General features: G+C 42.3%; 1 pseudogene; it reads left to right on the top strand.

Moving 5' to 3' along the window:
* The first annotated feature begins 236 nt into the window (after nucleotides 1–236).
* Nucleotides 237–1156, top strand: LOC147618583 (uncharacterized; annotated as a pseudogene).
* Nucleotides 1157–4677: the final 3521 nt, after the last annotated feature.

The following is a 4677-nucleotide window of genomic DNA, read 5'->3' as shown; positions in this document are numbered from 1 at the left end:
TGGCATATGCATGTGCTAAGTAAATGGTGCATGTTCACTCCCTGCACTGACATTTGAAGTTAAATGAACAGTACTATATTTGGTACTTTGCAGTAGCAAATTTGGTACTCTTTGAGTACCACAATTGGTTCTGTAGGGCATCACCTCACATTAGACACAATGTCGGGCACCACATTTAATCTATAGGAGTCAGCAATTCTCTGATTTGTTTTGAACACAGTTTAGGTAAGAACAAAATGGAGGAGTACCCTCAACAAACCAGGTTCTGTTACACGGCACAGGACCTGCATGAAGAGTACGGTCTCAGTCTTGAGGGCAAACTCTTCAAGGACTTGACTGATGAGGACATGCCACCCGACCAATGGTTAACTGTATTCAAGTTCAAGTACCAAAAGAACAGCAAGATCTATTTAAAACCATTTGCAGCCACAACTGGTGGAAGACTGCAGACTTCTATTCTCCAAAGTTTATCAGGGGCCCCCTTCATGTGGTGAATTGACCAACAAATTTGCTACGTGCTATGCTTTTGAGAAATGCCATGCAGCGAAAAAAGACCCAGCAGGGCATAAAGTAGCATGGGCCCAGTTTGGGGAAGGAGTGTTGCAGATGATATCATCTAGGAGTGGCGGGCTTGAGCGTAAAATTGAGGCATGGAGGAGGCAAAATGCTTCCTCTCCTGGCAGTGTCCTGCATTCAGATAAGAAGGCCCGGATGACTCAAAGTGGTAGTAATATCTGCACAGAACCAGAGAATGCTGACAGAGGGGTAATTGCTGACTACCTACCTGATTTAGAGGCATTGCTGCAAAGACTGGCAGACCCAGTGTCACATCCAGGATGGTCAAACCTCAGAAGCCTGAAGGCCTCTATTCAAGCAAACAAGGACCAGCTATTGGTATATGAAGGTAGAAAGGACGTGGCAAAGAGTTTGATGGAAGACATCGATACCCTGAGCACGCATTGTTGAGCTTCAGCAACAAATCCCTGTTCCGGATGAAGAGATCAGAGAGGTGGAGGCTGAGCTGGGAGCAAGTCAGCGCTTGTTGCGACGACACGGGGTTTTCGAAAATATCCAAAAGCTCCAAGCGGAGGTTGAACAGCAGGAGGTATTGTATTTTTGGCCTATTGCATTGTGTTTGACTGTTGATAGTGTTTAATTTGCACATGGTTTGGCGATTTGGCATGTTTCACTTCTTGATTGGTTTATCTGCTGACATTTTTGGTGGTTTTGGAACTTCTTGAACTGTTTTGGTACTTTCTTTACTTGTTTTGGTATTTTTTATAACACTCAGTGTTGTGCTGCTGCCTTTCTTGGTACTTAATGGTGCTTCTTTATTTCATTTGGTACTCTATTGAACTATTTTTGTGCTGTTTTGGTACTTTCAGGTTACTGAGTTTAGTCTAATAGGGCACCTTTGGTTGTCTTGGATAATTGGTTGCACCCATGACTGGTACTTTTGGTGCTTTGCTGTTCATTTGAAACTCTTCTGACCTATTATGATACTGCTTTGGTACTTTCTAGCTACAAGTTTTAGAGTCTTTAAGGTATTGCAGTTATATCTTGGGTTCAATGTTGGCACTAACTTTGGTACTTTTTGTGCTTCTTTGCTTCATGTGGTACTCTTTTGAAGTGTTTTGGTACTGAAGTTGAGCTTTTATTTGGTCTTATATGGTAGTGCTAAATATGTCTTGGGTGCTATCTAGGTATTATCTTTGGTATTTTTTATTTTCTTTGATTCGTTTGGTACTTTTTGCACTATTTTGGTACTAGTTTGGAATTTCACTGTGACAAGTTTTTGGGTCTTTTGGGTATTTTTGGGAGTCTTGTGTGTTTTTGGTACTTAATTGTACCAAATTATTGCTGTTTGCAACTGTTTTGGCATAATTTACATGTTTTGGTACTGTTTAGTTACCTTTTGGTACTTTTTTGATACTGATTTGTTAACCTTTTGGTACTGTTTTGGTTTGTCATTGGTTTGTCTTGGTACTGTTTTGTTACCTATTTTGGTACTATTTTGCTACTTTTTGGTTTTGTTTTGGTACTGTTTTGTTTCCTATTTGGTGCTATTTTGCTACTGTTTACTACTATTTTGGTATTGATTTGCTACCTTTTTAGCACTGTCTGTAACCTATTTGGTACTATTTTAGTACTATTTGGTACTATTCTGCTACTATTTGATATTATTTTGGTACTGCTTTGCTACATTTTTGGTATTGTTTTGGTAGTTTTTGGTACTTCATGTACCAATTTTGTGTTGTTTAAAACTATTTTGGTACAATCCAACCTTTTTTAGTACTGTTCTGGTAGTTTTTGGTACTTCATGTACCAATTTAGTGTTGTTTAAAACTATTTTGGTACAATCCGACCCTTTTTAGTACTGTTTTTATTCTGCTTGGGTTTGGTTGGGAGTTGTTGAAACTTCATTGTACCCATTTAGTGCTGTTTAGAACTATTATGGTACAATTTACCTGTTTTGGTACCTATTCTGGTTCAGTTTTTGTACTGCTTGTGTACTTCCTTGCTAATTGTTTGTTTTGGTGGATAAGTAGATAGAGTATGTCTGTTTTGCAGATGGAGTATGTGAAGCTCCACAATGAATGCTTGGAGACCCAAGACCATCAAGAATTTGTACATAAGTTGTGTGCTGATGTGAAGAGGGGGATGAAATATACATTGACTCCAAGGCCTCATGTTGTGGACCCTGCCAACACAATTCATGTGTTTGGTACTTGTGTTGCCTGTGGGGAGGCTTTGGAGGCTTCTTACGTGGTTGGTACCTTCATGCTTCCCTGCAGGCATCAGTACCATCCATTATGTTTTGCAGCTGTGTTGAGAACAAGAGATATGTGCGTGAAGGCATGTTGCAACACCGCAATCCCTTCGGAGGCAAAGGCCTGGGTGTCAAGGAGGTCATTATTGAAGAGTAAGTGGGGTGTTTGTGTTGGACACTGTATGTTTATATTGTTTGAACTGATGATCTAATCTTGTCTTTCATCTTTGTGCATATGTAGGTAGAGAATCTTTCGGTGCGGACACCCATGACACCACCCCAAAGGATAGGAAGGATCTCCCTGGTCACAGTAAGTCAGATGCCACTTACATGTTTAAAGAAGATCCTTACAAGTCAGTGCAGAAAATACTGCAAGACCTTGATGCCAACACAAGGGAAGGGAAAGGGGCTGAGCCTGCTATAGACTCAAGCATGGGGGAAGATCGACTAAAAGCGGAAGTGCAAGAGAGAGACAAAGACGAAAAGGGACCGGAGGAGAAAGAACAGGGGGGAAGTGATCTGATTGAGGAGGTTGCTGAGCAAGAGACTATGACCAAGGCGAGAAGAACAATGAAGAGATGCCGACTGTTGAGGAGGTGACAGTTGAAGTTCTCTCAGAGGCAGAGGTTTTGGCTATGGCATCAACATCTGCAAAGGACAAGGCAGGTAGAAAGAGGAGGAAGAACGGAAATAGGGTAGCGGAAGCTACTCAAAGTGCATAGGAGGCTGCAGGTGCAGAGGAGCCCAAAGACACTGAGGAGGCTAAAAGCAATGAGGAGGCCAGAGCGGCGGGGGAAGCTACTGAAAGTGCTGAGGAGACTAAAGGTGCAGAGGGGGCTAAAGGTGTAGAGGAGGCTAAAAGCGCGAAGGAGGCCAAAGAGGCGGGGGAAGCTACTGAAAGTGCAGAGCAGGTTAAAGGTGCAGAGGAGGGTGAAGGTGTAGAGTTGCCTAAAGGCACGAAGGATACAAAAGGTGTGGGAAAGGACAGAGCTGCGGAGGAGACACCTGATGCAATGCCCTTAGAAACAGGTGGTGCTAGCAATGATTCAGCCACCCTCTTTGATCTCTTCGCTATGAAATGTAGAAAGCGCCCCGTTGGTGGTGGTCTCAAGCCGCAAGGCTGCAAAAATTAGCTGATGTTACAGCATTTTGTACTTGCTTCTGGACTAATTTGAAATACCAGCCCATTTTGCTTTTGTCGATGCGTTTTGTGTCATGCCGCTCTACTCTTGAAAGGTGTCAATGTGTTTGTAAACTGTCATGTCCTACTGTCACTGTTTTGTAACCTTTTATTGGTGCCCAATGTCTAACTTTGCTTTTGTCGAAAAGGCTGTGTTCTTCTACTCATATAGTTTAGTGGTACTACAACAGGGGACCATTGGTGGCTACATGAACAACCACCGGATACATCAATGCCGATACATGTAATGGCAAGCAATAGGCACCTTGTTGTTTTGGATGTCAATGGAGTGCTACTGAAGGATTATGTTGAAGCACCCAAGGATTTGTGGCAGCTCCCGTTCCTAGATGGAGTTAGGCCCCGAGGTGTGCAAGTGTCTCAATACAAATATTGTGTCATCAGACCTGATGCGGAGGACTTCATCATCAACTTGAGGAAGCAATGCGACGTGATGCTTTGGTCATGTAGCCAAAGGAAGAACTTGATGGCCATAATGAATGCTTGCTTCCCTCGGTTGATAAACATGAAAGGCCTCTTTTTAGGTATTTATCCCTAAACTTTCACAACTGGTTTTATTGATTTTGATATTGTTTGGCTAGCTTTGCTACTGTTCTGTACACAATCTGGTACTATTTGGTAGTTTGGTACTTTTGGCACTGCTAACACAATTTGGTACTTTTTGGAACTTTGGTACTCTGGTGCTATGCTGCTTTGGACTATGTTTGTT

Source organism: Cibotium barometz, chromosome 34 (assembly GCF_041138505.1).
Source record: "Cibotium barometz isolate CiBa-2024 chromosome 34, ASM4113850v1, whole genome shotgun sequence".
NCBI classification, from domain to species: Eukaryota; Viridiplantae; Streptophyta; class Polypodiopsida; order Cyatheales; family Cibotiaceae; genus Cibotium; species Cibotium barometz.
Note: the sequence above shows the minus strand (reverse complement) of the source record. Positions and strands in the feature narration are given on the sequence as shown.